Source organism: Lactuca virosa, chromosome 3 (assembly GCF_052849685.1).
Source record: "Lactuca virosa cultivar CGN04683 chromosome 3, Lactuca_virosa_CGN04683_v6, whole genome shotgun sequence".
Lineage (NCBI taxonomy): Eukaryota > Viridiplantae > Streptophyta > Magnoliopsida > Asterales > Asteraceae > Lactuca > Lactuca virosa.
The window spans coordinates 87,982,937-87,999,513 of record NC_136428.1 but is presented as its reverse complement, the minus strand read 5'-3'; positions in this window follow the sequence as shown (position 1 = coordinate 87,999,513).

The window sequence follows — 16,577 nt, the reverse complement described above, 5'->3', positions numbered from 1 at the left end:
TAAGGTAGATTATGAACAAAAAAAATAGCTTCAACAGTACGGAGAAAGAAATTAAGAGATGTTATAACCTTGACATTTCTTGAAAGGAGCGATGGTAGGACCAAATCCTATGATTGACTCATCATGGGCTAGGTTGTGTGTGGATGTAACAAGAAGGGAAGTTTTTATGCCTGAAGCGAGATGAGACCACATGGGGTTACTTTATGATTCGTAGCTTAGAATTGGCAGTCATTTCACTGTAAAGGATTTGAAGGCACTATCGAAGGAGATAGAGTGTACATTATATGTTGACTGTAAGAACCTTCGGTACCACGTGGACTACCAAGACCTGAGTGTAAGGGGACATATATAGCTAAATATAAATCTATAAAATGACTAAGAGATATATTGTCGCCTAGACAAAGCTAACATCATAGCATATGCTATGAGTTAGAGTAGAGTTGTGTAATAATTATAATTTTATACACAATGACGAAAATGTTTATATCACTCTTTAATAAGTTCGGGAAGGCTCAATATTAGTCGGGTCAATCAAAGTTCTAAGTAGAGCTAAAGTATGATAACAGGTCGTTATAAGCATGCAATTTTACAAGATGTAGTACAGAAGAAAACAAAGTGTGTCTATATGTCGAGAAGAGTAAGTCGGTTAGTGTTTGACGAGGTAAAGTATGAATTAATATGCGTAATCATGATTTGGAAAAGTTAAAGTTAAAGATCATGATATCCCAAGTGATAGTATGAGGGTGTGAAAAAGTAAAACGTATGAGAATGCTCAATTCAATAATAAAGCGTGAGCTTAATCTTATAAAATGAGCAAGAGGAAGATGCTTATGGTTACGAGTTTAAGTACACCAGAATAAGGGTATTTTGGGTATTTTGGAATTTTGATGGAATTGGTCACTTGGTGGAAATAGGTATCGGTTATAGAGTTGAGATTCAAAGTCGAACCTCATCAGTTCTGTTCAGCTTGCAAGGTGAGTTTTCCTCATTGTACTTTTCAATCGAAGACACCAAGGCCGACCCTTTGTATTGTTATCCTAATTTTTTAACAGCCCAAAAATTCAGATAAAATTTTTCGTTTAATAATTAGAAATCTCATTCATATTTATTTTTCCAAAATTCCATTACATAAACACATTGCTAAAAAGACGAGAGTATCCAAAACAACTAGTGTGGAAATAATGGAGTGCACTTGTGCCATCAAGTCAGGCCCTTGCCCATAGAACCAGAAGTACCTGAAACACCCAACAAAACTGTAAGCACACGTTTAGTGAGTTTCCCAAAATACGCAAAACACATAACCATATATTGTCATGCACATATAAACTTAGATTTGCCATGGAATCCCTCCATGGTCTTCATTTGGAATTCCATGGGCTACTCCCATGGTCTTACATCCAAGGGCCATGGGCTCCCCCTTATGGTCTTACCAAGTGCCATGGGCTCCCCCCATGGTTTTCACATAAGTCAATACATATCAAATCACAAAACCATTGCATATTCAATTACTAAAATCTCATATCAAGTAATGGTCCGACATTGGTGCCTTTGACCCATTGGTATAGTGAGAAGACTCACCTCAGTCTGCTGAAAACAATCACTGCTCAACTACCAGCCAAAATCTCACACTAAACAAATATACAAATACCGTAATTAGGATTATAACTCAACCTAAGCAAAGAGCCCAACATTCTAAGTCTAAGTTCCTCCATAATGGCCCAAAGGTCATTCCTTCACTTATGGGCCTAACATTAAAGTCCAAACATACCAACATTGGCCCAAAGATAATTTCAGGTCCAAACACCAGCAAGTCCAGGCCCAAAACCATTAGGGCCCAAGGATCTGAAGTCCGCCAAGGCCCAAAGCTTCCTGAGAGTGTACGCCCAGCGTACCTCTTCTTTACGCTTAGCGTACTGGGCTCAGGGGCTGTACGCGCAACGTTCAACATAGTACGCCCATCGCACAAACCGCTCATGCACAAAAGTCCATTAAGTGCATAATGCATGCAGGCTCTTCACCTAAATTCCAGATCTTGGTCGATTTAGTAGTCCTAAGGCATAAAGTTGGCAACATTATGCCTTTTCATACTATATAAGATCCCAACAACTCAATCCATCTCATTAAGACCTTTCTAAAGATCTTAACTCATGCATGGAGCCATATAAGACATCAAGTTTTCATTTTAATACAATAAACAAGTCCAAGAGTCACTGATCTAACCTTCCTAACCTCTGGAGTTGCCCAAACTCTCAAGAGATGATTTATGGACTCAATTGTTGGATTACGTGTCTAAGCCCATAACTATAATTGGTATGTACTCGAATTGATAGTAGCACAATCCTTTTGGGTTGCCCTCAAATCTAACAATTGGACAAGGAAATTATGAAAGGATAGAGAATAATTTATTATAAGATTAATAAATTAATATTAATGATTTATTAATATGTTATGAGATTAATAAATTAATTAGAAATCATAATATTTGATTAATAGTTAGCCAGAAATTAATTAGAACTGATTTTGAGGTTAATTGTATTAATTACGAAGTATAGGGACTAGTTTGCACTTATTAAATAGTTAGATGGAAGGTTCCAGAACCTCCTTGGAGGAGGTGGATGAAAATCTTAGGGGAAACCCTAATGATTTCGTCCAAGGGATTTAGATAAGGCCTATGGATTAGCTTGGGCCTTAAGTAAAGGAACATTAGGGTTTTCCCTTAAACCCTAGCTGCTTAAACTATAAAAGCAGCCCTCTGGCTCCCAAATTCGGCACTCCTTCTCTAGAAGAAACCCTAGGGCCGAAAATTGCATACTCCTCCTCTCTCTTTATACTTTCCTTCTTGGTAGCTCTTGGGTGTGACTCAATTAGAGGCATTACAATTTGTGGTGGTAGGTTTCCATGAAGATCAAGATCAAGGATTACCAATTGTTTACTATAACAATTGAAAGGTATGTGATTCTAAAACCCTAATTAGTTATTTTCGAAAATAGCCTCCTCCCTTTAGGGTTCTTGTTTTGCAATTCAAAATTAGATGTTCAATAGTTAAATCATAGATCCAAAGTAAATTGCATGTGAACTTATGAATTATTTTTCAAGTTTATTTGTTTTACATAAAACCCATCGGTGGTATCAGTCATTGGTTTTTTTAAAATTGAATTGCTATAATAGTTGAATTGCAAATTAGGGTTTATAGCTATTAAACCCTAAAAGGCCATGTTTTCATTTTTAGGGTTTTGGTTGAAGGGGTTTTCGAAAAACCCTAGCCTCCATAAACCCTAATAGAAATTAGGGTTAGGGTTTTGAAAAACTCTAGCCACCTTCCTTGATTTTGAAATTTCACTAGGGTTTTAGGATTCCTTGTTTGGATAATTGTTGCTTAATTGGAATAATTGGATAAATTATCGTATACCCTAAATTTTCGAAATCTAGAGGGTTTAGGATTAGGATTAAATTAATTGTTTAATTTAATTAGATAATCCTTCCAAGATTTAATAAATTCATTAAAAGTTAATTAATAGATAAATATTAAATCTAATTTTTGGTTTATTTTGAATTTAAAAATAATAGTCTAATTTTCGAAAAATTCATATAAACCCTAAAGTTTTAAAAAGTTTAAAACACACCTTATATGTATTATAATTAAAAGTCAAATATTATATGTATAAGAATTGTTCAGTCAAATCGCTAGTATGACTCATTCACGAAGCTAGTTTATAAGGGGGTATAAGGAAACTGCCTATAAAATGGAAGTTGAATGGGTGTCCACTGTCACCCACCGCTTCCTTGATTAGTGGAGGGTCGTTAGCAGAACGGATTTGATAGGACAAGTTAATCTCATTAAAAGTATGCTAACCCATGAAATTGCACATGAGGCTTTATAAGTCGTTAGTGGAGCGTGTGTGGTTAACCAGCACACTAATTAGGACTAATAAAGAGTCGTAATGGGTATCTCATGATTATAATTGTTGATGGAGCGTGTGTGGTTTACCGGCACATCAATAGATAATGATAAAGACAATGAGGTTACCAAGCACATTTGCATGGTTATTCACATCTTGTTTGTTATCCTCAGTATCCCAGTCAGAAATAGAAGAGCATAATCCAAGATTAAAACATGCCATTGAATAGTTTCAATGTATCTCAAATGAATTAGGAATTTCACTTCATTTCATTTCGTCTTATGTTGGAATAAGTGAATCGTCATTCACTTACCTTTATGGAATTCACACTTGGATCTCAGCATCCCATTTCTAACTTTTGAACCCTCATAGTTGGATCCTAACCTTAATATTATATCTTTGGGTTATTATATTGAGGTATCCTGAAATCTAACTAAAACTATCTTCTTTTGCAAGTGTCTACTCCTGGAAACACTTCTGCTTCATCATTCTCCAACCACAACTTCTCTTTGCTCTCCATTTGCTCCAAAGTCGTTATGGATAGCTCAAACTATAACGATTGGATGCACAATATCAAAATGGCGCTTTGATTTGAGGACAAAGAATATTTCCTTAAAAAGGAGCTCAAAGAGATTGATGAAACCAAAGCCACTCCCAAAGAATATGCTGCCTACAAAAAGCACTATGACGATGCAACCAAAGTGGCTTGCATCATGGTCGCAACCATATCTCCAGAACTGCAGAGGTACTATGAGGACTACTGGACTTTTGAGATGAACAAGTACCTTATGGAAAAGTACCATAAGCAAGCTCATCAAGAAAAGTTTGAGGTAGTCAAGTCACTCGTGGCCTGTAGGATGAAGGAAGGGGACTCGGTTGTTAGTCATGTGCAAAGAATGCAACACTACATAGAGTGTTTGGTCAAGCTCAACGTGCATTTTGATGAGGAATTGGCCATTGACATTGTCTTGAACTCATTGGCCGATTGTTATGGTCAGTTCATCCTAACTTACCATTTGAACAACACCGAGCAGACATTGACCCAATTATACAACCTGTTGCAGATAGTTGAGGCAGGGATGAAGGGTAAAAATATTGCCTCCACTCCTGCTAGTGCCCCCGTCTTGGCTATTGGATAGGGAAAGAGGAAAAAGAGGAAAGGTCCTCCTAGGCAAAGTTGGAAGGGCAAGGCCCAAGCTGGGTTGTCTGGTAGTGGCCCAAAGGCCAAGCCCAATGTTGTCATTCCCCATGTTTCCGACCCAAAAGATGTTGATTGTTTTTATTGCAATGACAAGGGGCACTGGAAAATGAAGCTGCCCAAAATATCTACATGATATAAAGGATGGCAAAGTGAATCCATCTTCAACAGGTATTTACATAATTTCTTCTAATAACTCATTATCTTCTCGTTATTGGGTACTTGATACAGGATGTGGTTTTCACATCTGTTCTGATTTGCAGGGGCTAAAAGAAAGAAAGGAGGTGGAGCGAGGGAGGATAAACTTGATCATGGGAAACAGAAAGTCTTCACCAGTGACCAAGATCAGAGTTTATCAACTTTTGCTTAATAATAATATTAGATTAGATTTGTTGAATTATTGCTATTCGTTAGAAATGACGCGAAACATTATTTCATTTCATGAATTGTTTAAACAAGGTTTCAAGTATTCTTTTAATGATTTGAATGGTTCAATTTCTGTTTATAAGAATGGCATCTTTGTGTTTGAAGTTGTACCTTGTGATGGTGTGTATCAAACAGTGACTTATGTAGATAGCTTAGGTAATAGTGTGTTTAATATTGACTTGTCTAATAGTATAGACAAGGCATGCTTGTGGCGTTGTCGCCTTGGACACATTAACAAGAAACGCATAGCCCAAATCCAAAAGGATGGAGTGTTGGAATCATTTGACCTAAAATCAGATGATATGTGTGAATCTTGTCTTTTAGGAAAGATGGCAAAATCACCTTTCATGGGATATTGTGAAAGAGGTGAAGGTTTGTTGGACCTCATACACACTGACGTGTGTGGACCATTCAGATCAACCACAAGGGATGCTAATCGATTCTATGTGACTTTCACAGATGATTACATCAGATATGGGTATATCTACTTAATCAAGCATAAGTCAAAAACCTTTTAAAAGTTCAAGGAGTTTAAACATGAAGTCAAGAATCAATTAGGCAGGAAGATAAAGATACTTAGATCCAATAGAGGCGGAGAGTATCTTAGTATCGAGTTCAACGACTATCTAAGGGAATGTGGAATAGTTTCACAATTAACTCCTCCTAGGACACCACATTTAATTGGTGTGGTTGAGAGGCGTAATCAGACCTTGTTAGACAAGGTTTGTTCTATGATGAGTCCTTCTTCACTTACTATTCATTTATGGGGGTATGCCTTAGAGACAGCCGCCTACAACCTCAATATTGTCCCTACAAAGAAGGTTGCCAAAACACCACACAAAATGTGGACAAGGAAAGTTCCCTCGTTAGCACATATTAAAGTCTGGGGTTGTGAAGCTTTCGTAAGACGAGAGACCCACGACAAGCTAACAGCTAGAAGTGAGAAATGTGTTTTCTTTGGTTACCCAAAACAGTCTTTTGGATATTTGTTCTACAGACCTAGTGAAAACGTGGTCTTTGTAACACGAAGAGGAGTCTTTCTAGAAAGAGAGCTTATATTCAAAGAGGACAGTGGGAGTACCATTGACCTTAAAGAAATTCAAGAGTTAGTCAATGAAGGAACCTTGGATGACACTAGCACTCAACCAGAGGAAACAGTTCCTGTTGAACCAACTGATAACTCATTACCTCTTCGAAGATCCACTAGGGTGATTGTGCCACCTGAGTTATATGGTTTTCATATTACTTCAGACGGTGAAACATTTATAAGTGATAGGAAACTGGTAAATTTAGATGAACCAGTCACTTACAAGGAAGCAATAGCAGGCCCAAAGGCTTCCAAATGGAAAGAGGCAATGTATAGCGAGATAAAGTACATGTATGACAACCAAGTTTGGAAACTGGTTGATAATACACCAGGTCGTAAGACAGTTGGGTGCAAATGGATCTTCAAAAAGAAGACATGAATGGATGGTAATGTGCACACATTTAAGGCTCGACTGGTTGCAAAAGGTTTCGCTCAAACCCCGGGGGTTGACTATGATGAGACCTTTGTTGGGTTATGAGCATTCTAACACTCCTAAGTGTACATGCAACCCTAAATACCTTGGATCTATGTTTTCTCTATTATACATACAATTATGAACATCCAAGGTATTATCCTAATCTAGCATACAAAATAATAAATATAACAAGATAGAATACATACCTCTTTGATGTAGAATGTCTTCATGAAGCTTGAGTGCCTAGTGCCCCAAGTGTGACACCTCAAATGGTTCACACAACACCAACTAGACTTGGAATAACTTGAGAGAAACTTGAACACTCCTTGAAATCGTCTAGCCCTCACACTCACACATTAGTGCCTGATTTCTTGAGCCATGGGATTCTTTTATATGGTGGCTATTAGGGTTACACCATGTAACTCATAACTTTACCCATTCCTTATGCTCCATGGATTTTAACCTCCATGGAGTATCCATGGGTCACCCCATGGACTTAGTCCAACATAAGGAATCTTGGATCACAAGCCCACATATATAAGAATGAATGATTTACACAATCAACCCATATATTTAATTACTCTCCTTTTGATCACTTAATTAATTCCAAATTAATACTTGATCAATACTAATTAAATAACCTTATTAATATATATTAGAACTTATAATATATTAACCAACCTTAAGTGTTATTTCTCTCATTATAGTCTATCCAAATGCATGATGCCATGCAACCCAAATGGACAATGCCGGGTCGGGTCAAGTCTTACCAATTATAGTTATGGACTTAGACATTAATCCAACAGTCTCCCACTTGGATAAGTCTAAAACTATTATTGCGTATGACTTCAGGAACCGATCAGCAATCGTAGCTCTCAAAAGCTTCTGTCGAACTCTGACCTTGTCGATGAACTCTGACCTTTGTCAATGACTTGTCCATTAGATAAGGGATCATATATTCCTCCATTCTAGATATCATATGGACTGAGACATGGATTATCAATCATTCTCTCTGTCCATTTGTTGTTTCCCGATTTCCGATTCATGATGACTGACTGATTGAACAAATCAAATCAGTCCTGGCTTGGCCAAGCACTCACATGTATCATTTTTAAATCATCGAGGGCCCACAGATATCGCTTTTATCCCGAAGGTAAAAGGAATGGATAAACTTCGACTCATATGGCTTGTTCTACTACTAGTTGAATCATACACAAAGGCACGTTTTATAACATCGAGTTACCAATGCGTTTTTGTGCAATCAATGTATAACCAACTCATAGTAACAACTCATATCTCTAGGTTTTAAGAATATAAGATATTATCGTCTCATGATCACTCGTGATAAAATCCATGAAGTGATTCAAATGAGCGCGGGTTGAATCCAATACTCAGAACTTATGAGCACTCATGAGTGTTGTAGCACCACTTTGTCCACCAACTTGGACCTCTACAAACCAACCCATGACAGTCTTGTATCATATCTACTTCCAACATATGACCGACTGTGGATAGTTTGAATAACTTAATCATTCAGGAAGAGCGACTTAGTTATTCTGGAAGTCAAAACATGCAAAGTGAGACACAAGAATAAATGAATCAAATATGGTATCAAACCCTATGAATATAAATAAACACTTTTATTTATCACCATACTGATTACTCATTATTCATTGTTTCGGTTTTATCAACTTTATACTTGAATTTAAAACAATAGTTGTCCCATGCTCCAAGCATGTACACTATGTTTTCTAAACACTAGTCATGCCATACACCAAGTATGCATACTATGTTTGTCTATGATCTTTACTTTGTAAAATAGATCAATTGAACATCACTCCAATGATCCTCTTTTCACAGTCCCAAATCCTTACTGCAAATGCAAGAATTCCAAATTCATGCCATTTACTGAAATCTGTTAGATTCTAAACTTATATGCATTGATCCTCTTAATGATTATGCACAAAGTTAGAAAGACTTGACAACAATCATTACAGAGCATTCCAAAGGAGATCAGCTCCTTGGAAACATCCTTCTTTCATTAAGTTTCATAATCTTACACAGATTGAATAATTTCTAACTTTGAAACATTTCGATATTCCATTTTGACTATCACTTCTGAACAAGAGTTGTCACACCCCCAAACCAAGGATGGCGGAAACGTCCGGGGGTGGAGGACTTCATTTATAGTATCATAACAACAATTGTAATAGTAATTGAAGCAAACACAACCAACATATATATAATTGAAAAAGTGACATCATTGTATGAATTACATGTTTACGAATCAATTACAATATGTTGACAAAATATGAAATAGTAGACGTCTTAGCGCCCCATCCTCAAAAGCACTTGGTTACCTGTTTAATGATTTTCTGAGAATACAAGTTGTTTGAAAAAGTGTCAACACAAAGGTTGGTGAGTTCATAAGCTTTTGTTTGGTATTATTAAAAGCCTTTCGTTTGTAAAAGTAGTATTTGTGTTAGAAAATCCAATATTTTCCTTAATGTGTAAATGTAGTCTTAAAACCCAAAGACCGAAATGTACAAGTAATTTGTCATATTTATAGTAAAACAATGCAAGTTTAAATCGACATAAACTCGTTAAATTTTAATGAAGTTCCCATAAATTCCAATGTTTATTAATACTTTATGTGAGTTTATTATAACCATACTATGACCAAGGTTGCCTAAAACGACGTTCTTCAGGCGTCGGAAATGTTATGACATTTGTCACCCCAGACCTATCGGTCTAACTGTTGCATGCAGTTTAGGTGTGGGTTTGTCAAACCCAATATAGATCTATACACAACTATCACGCTCTCCCTTAAGGAGACTCTGGTTACAATACATGACTTAATGGTAATTTGAAGTAAATGTCTCACAAAGTCATTAACGGAATTACGTGTTATGAAAACTTGGTACCGTATGGCCGTACCTTGCTTAATGAAAATATCCTTTGTATAAATGTACCCTTTTTAAATGTATGTGTTATGTAATGTATCATAAACTATACCTATTATAGTTTATCAACCAAGGGTAGTACGTAGTAATGTATGCAAACTATATTCAAAATAGTTTATTAAATGTTTGAATGTATCGGTTGTACTTTGATTATAATCACTTGTTATTCTTTATATTTTATATGTCCAAATCCATTTGTAAACTGATGTGTGTCTAAATATTAAGATAAAATATCATATATTGCAATAACATATAATCACATAAAGATATACACCTTGCTCAACATGTTACAAGGTGAAATGAAATTGACAGCAACGTTTCGTTGAATACAGTTTCTGTTACTGTTCTTAGAAAATTTATAGAAACATCATCAAGGCTCTAAATCCAAATCCGTAAATTCTGAGAGTTTGGAATATGAGTCTAGTTTGTTCGTAAATTTTATCATGATTTTTAGTGATCTCTAACAGAGGTGAAAATATTCATAATCACTGACTGGTCCGGGTTTGCCTCTGAAATGACAGGCAGTTTTGTAAAAATCACCATAAATTGTAGAGAAATCATATGGAGATGTGAAAGTAGCCATTTTAAAGCTAAGAGTTTGAAATACTTGCACCTAGAACAGTTTTGAAAACTAAAATATTTAAGTTGACCAAAATAGTCCGTGATCGAAGTTCATCTTTTCTGATGTAATCTGATAGAAAAAGTTTAATTGTGTTCTTAATGATTTTACTTGTATTCCCCCCCTTAAAACTTAAGAAAAACATGTAAATGTAGGGGTATGAACTCACCTTATGTGGTTTCAGTAGATGAAAGTGAGAGAGAGGAAGTATTCAACCCAAGAACACTAAGAAGATGTCTTGATGATTCGAGAATCTAACACCGAATAAGATGGAATTTGTGTAAGATATCAATGATTTGAGTAGAATGGAGTGTAATAATTATATGAATGATGAAGATACTTACTAATTGAAGAAAGAAATCCCTGAAGAAAGCCTTGAAGTTCTTGAAGTTGAGAGAAAAGATGAGAGAATTTTGGAGAGTGTCCTTTGGTTGCTAAGTGTAGAATGAAAGAACTTTATGGAGAATGAGGAGAGAGGATCAATCCTCCAGCTCTTAGAACGTGGGAAGAGCTGGAGATTGGTTGTAAAGGTCCACTAAGGAGACAAGGGGTAGTGGGAAAGAGTGGTTGATCATAGAGTGAGGTGGTGATGGTTTGCTTTTGCCATAAATTAAGGAAAAGCAAATATTCCCTCAATAATTAGTTCAACCACTAATTCTTTTAACATATTTTTATAAAAACCCTGGAGATTTATATATTTTGGGGCCTTAGTTTATAAAATAAAGTTTTGGGTGAAAATCCCACGTTAAAATAATGAAAAACGGAGTTAAAACGAAGTCGTAGTCGAAAAACCGGTAAAAAGGGGCCGTCTGCGAGACCCCTCGCATGGAGGCCGGATTCGGACCCTCGCATGCGAGGCTGCTGTCTGATGGCTTCGGATTCGGTCTCCTGAGAGGCTTCAGCTTCGGTCCTGATGAGAGGCTTCGGATCCGAGGCCTCGGATGCGAGGCTTCGGTCCTGAAGCTTCAGTTCTAGGTCCTTAAGGCTATTTTACCCGTTTTTACCCCGTTTCAAGCGATTTTTGACCCGGTTAAGGGTCGATATGACCCAAATGATTACAAAAAGTTAAAGTAACTTTTGAGAGAGATTTGGGAGAGATTTCAAATAGAAAGAGATAGAGTGAAAACGATTTAGAGAGGTTTCGTTTGTGATTAATTTGAGTGTCCGGCTTCACAACGCAAGGTTCGTAAACCCCGTTAAACCGTGTTTTAGTGTCGTACACAATCTCGATGATTGTGCAATAGTGTTTTATCGCTTTGGTTCGTTGTTTAGCACTGTTAAGGCTAAGGAAAATCAAACACATGAACTTTCCAAATGATGATTTCTCATTAAAATAGCGAATTGTATAGTGATTACATAACGTAAACCCTAACATACAAGGGTTATTGGAGTTGACCGTTTTGATTTGTTGACTTTGTTTGACTTTGACTTGACCGAAATTTGACGGTTGTCACATCATCCCCCCGTTAGAAGGAATTTCGTCCCGAAATTTTCATTTTGACTGGGATTTCAAGAGTTTGGGAAGAGATGTGGATACTTTTGTTTCATCTGATCCTCGCGTTCCCAGGTGAATTCGGGTCCTCGTTTAGCGTTCCAACGGACCTTCACGATGGGAATACGACTTTGTTTCGTTCGTTTGATTTCCCGATCCATGATTTCGACTGGTTCCTCCACGAAGTGGAGATTTTCGTTAACTTCGATTTCGTCGAGTGGTATTACGAGTGTCTCATCAGACAAACACTTCTTTAGGTTCGACACGTGAAATGTGGGATGTACTTTGTCGAGTTCCTGAGGTAATCGAAGTTTGTATGCTACTGGCCCAATCCTAGCAAGGATTTCGAATGGACCGATGTACCTTGGATTTAGTTTCCCGCGTTTGCCGAATCGTATCATTCCTTTCCATGGGGAAAATTTTAGTAGTACACGATCACCCACCTGGAATTCCAAGGGTTTGCGTCGTTTGTCTGCGTAACTCTTTTGCCGATCGCGAGACGCTTTCAGTCTTTCTCGAATTTGAACGATCTTTTCTGTGGTTTCCCTTATGATTTCAGGGCCAGTGACGGTGCTATTAGAGACTTGCCCTCTAGATAGCTGTGTATCCCCCACCTCAGCCCAACACAGGGGTGATCTGCATTTGCGACCATAAAGAGCTTCGAATGGAGCGACTTTGATGCTAGTATGATAGCTGTTATTGTAGGAGAATTCGATAAGCGGTAGATGGGTATCCCATGCTTTACCGAAGTCTATCACACAAGCTCTTAACATGTCTTCCAACGCTTGAATGGTTCATTCGCTCTGTCCGTCGGTTTGTGGGTGGTAGGCCGTACTCATGTCAAGCCTAGTTCCCAATGATTTTTGTAGAGACTGCCAAAACTGTGAGGTAAATCTACTATCTCTATCGGAGATAATGGATATCGGCATACCATGGAGTCGTACAATCTCTTTGATGTACGTTCTAGTCAGCTTCTCCATCTTGTCGGTTTCTTTTATCGGTAGGAAGTGTGCTGATTTGGTCAATCTGTCTACGATTACCCATATGGTGTCAAGCCCGCCCGATGTCTTAGGCAGCTTGGTTATGAAGTCCATGGTTATTCGTTCCCACTTCCACTCAGGTATATCCGGCTGTTGTAATAGCCCGGATGGTTTCTGGTATTCGATTTTGACCTTGGCGCAAGTCAGACACTTGCTCACATAGGTAGCAATCTCAGCTTTCATGTTCGGCCACCAGTATAATTTCTTGAGGTCCAGATACATCTTATCTGACCCGGGATGGATGGAATATCGAGTCTTGTGTGCTTCATTCATGACGACGTCTCGGAGTCCACCGAACTTTGGTGTCCAGATTCGATTCATGAGATAACGTACTCCATCATCCTTGACTTCTAAGTTTTTATCCATTCCCCTTAACGTCTCTCCTGCCACCTTTTCTGGTTTCAAAGCTTCTAGTTGAGCTTCCTTGATTTGTATGGTCGTGTGGGAATGGATCGTCATTGTTAAGGATTTTACTCGGCGGCCCGAGTACTCCTTCCTGCTTAGAGCATCAGCCACTACATTGGCCTTGCCCGGATGATAACGAATTTCACACTCGTAGTCATTCAGCAACTCTACCCATCTCCTCTGTCGCATGTTGAGCTCTTTCTGATTGAGGATATGCTGAAGACTTTTGTGATCAGTGAAGATAGTGCATTTCGTGCCGCAGAGGTAGTGTCTCCAGATCTTCAAAGCGAATACCACTGCTCCTAATTCCAGGTCGTGCGTAGTATAATTAACCTCGTGCGTCTTAAGCTGTCTTGATGCATACGCGATAACCTTCCCTCTCTGCATGAGCACACATCCGAGGCCTTGATTCGAAGCATCACAGTACACTACGAAGTCCTCGGTTCCCTCTGGGAGAGACAAGATCGGTGCGCTGCATAGGGCTTGTTTTAACGTTTGGAAAGCAGTTTCTTGTTTATTTTCCCACTTGAATATCACACCTTTCTGCGTCAAGGTGGTGAGTGGTTTCGCAATCTTGGAGAAGTTTTGTATAAATCTTCGGTAGTAGCCAGCAAGCCCAAGGAATTGTCGAATTTCGGTTGGCGTCTTGGGTGCTGACCAATTCTCGATTGCCTTGATCTTGGAGGGATCCACATGTATGCCTTTCTCACTTACCACATGCCCAAGGAAATCCACTTCTCTAATCCAGAATTCACACTTAGAGAACTTAGCATAAAGCTTCTCTGCTCTTAGTGTCTCTAGCACTTGGCGTAGATGTAGGCGATGCTCTTCTTCGCTTCGCGAGTAGATCAAGATATCGTCGATGAATACGATTACAAACTTGTCTAGGTAGGGTCGACACACTCTATTCATTAGGTCCATGAATACCGCAGGTGCGTTTGTTAAACCGAAGGACATCACCACAAACTCGTAGTGCCCATAGCGAGTTCTGAATGCAGTTTTGGGAATATCTTCTTCTTGAACTCGTAGCTGATGGTAACCTGACCTTAGGTCGATCTTTGAGAAGAAATTTGCTCCTTGGAGTTGGTCGAAAAGGTCGTCGATTCGGGGTAGAGGATATCGGTTCTTGATGGTGAGTTTGTTTAGTTCCCGATAGTCGATGCACATGCGAAAGGATCCGTCCTTCTTCTTTACAAAAAGGACTGGTACTCCCCAAGGTGAGAAGCTTGGTCTGATGAACCCTTTGCTCAAAAGCTCGTTCAACTGACTGGACAACTCTTGCATTTCTGTTGTTGCGAGGCGGTATGGAGCTCTGGCTACGGGGGTAGCTCCGGGTATTAAGTAAATTCTGAAATCGACTTGTCGTGCGAGTGGTACACCAGGAAGATCTTTTGGGAACACATCCGGGAAGTTACACACTTCGGGGATGTCTTTGATGTCTTTCACGTCTTGTTTCTTGTCTACTACGTGGGCCAAGAAGGCGTGGTACTCCTTCCGGAGATACTTTTGGGCTTTGATGCATGAGATGATTTGTAAATTCGCACTAGGTTTGTCACCATAGATGAGAAGGGTTTCGTCATTTGGTAGATTGAGGCGAACGGCCCTTTCGTAACATAGAATGTCGGCACGGTGAGGAACTAACCAATCCATCCCGATGATTACGTCGAAGCTTTTTATGGTGACCGGTATCAGGTCAATTTTAAATGTATGGTTGTCTAGAGTGAGAGTACACTCTGAGTATATATCGCTAGTGCGTTCTACTTTCCCATTTGCCATTTCTACTACATAAGTATCCTTTAATGATTGGGGATTTTGTTCAAGTAGTTGTTTATATTGGTGGCTCACGAAACTCCTCTCCGCTCCACTATCGAATAGTACGCATGCATAAGAGTTATTGAGCAGAAACGTACCGGTAACCACCGCGGGATCCTCAACTGCTTCCCCATGTCCTATTGCCAGGATTCTTCCTCCTCCACCAGCATTAGGGGCTTGTGCTTTGGGGCAGTTTCTTTTGAAGTGACCTGCGTCTCCACAGTTGTAGCAGGTTCGGGTTGCCCCCATACTGGCGACTTGATTGATTGGTCGAGCCGGCGCTTTACAGAAACGAGCAGTGTGCCCCTTCCTGTCGCAGTTGTTACAGTGCATCTCCCTACAAGCACCATTGTGGTGAAAGTTGCACTTGTTGCACTTGGGTAGGGTTCCAGCATATGGCTTCGGTGGTGCAGTAGTGGCAGCATTAGTGGCAGCATGGACAGCAACAGTTTGTTGCTTCTTAGCGGGGTCCTGTGCTGGTTGGCTCTTCTTTTGGTTCCAGAACTTCCTTTTGTTGTTTCCCCCTTTTGATTGATCATTGGTGGTGGTTGTAGTATTATGACCGGCTCGGTGGTCAACAAGTTGTTGTGCCAGCTCCCTGGCACTGTCAAAAGTAGTTGGCCTTGAAGCCAGGACACTACTTTGCACTTGAGGAGACAGTCCCCAAAGGTATCGCTCCACCTTTTTCTCCTCCGGAGTAACCATTGTTGGGTAGAGGAGAGCCAATTCATTGAATCGGGTGGTGTAGGTTTCAAGGTCGGAGCCCGTCATCCTGAGGTTCCAAAGTTCTTGTTCCAGCTTTTGAATCTCACCTCTCGGGCAGTACTCCTTCATCATCAACGTTTTCAGTTCTGCCCAGGTTATGGAGCTAGCCACTTCGAGAGTAAGTGAATTAATCCGGCAGTTCCACCAAGTAAGGGCCCGGCCGGTGAAAGTGAAGGCTGCGAACTTAAATTTGCTCGCTTCGGGGCAAGAGCACACCTGAAAGACTACTTCGGTCTTTTCAAACCATTGCATTAAAGTGATGACTCCCCGCTCCCATTGAAGTTGTCGGGTTTGCCATTGGTGAAGTCTTTGTAGGAACACTCTCTTGCACGCCACGTACTGTCTCCGTGGTTAGAGTTTGTAGCACCCGATCCAGAACCACCAGCTCCGTTTGTCCCTATCTGCGATATTGCGGCCGCTACGGCTGCTGTTACTGCAGCCTGGAATATCGCAGGA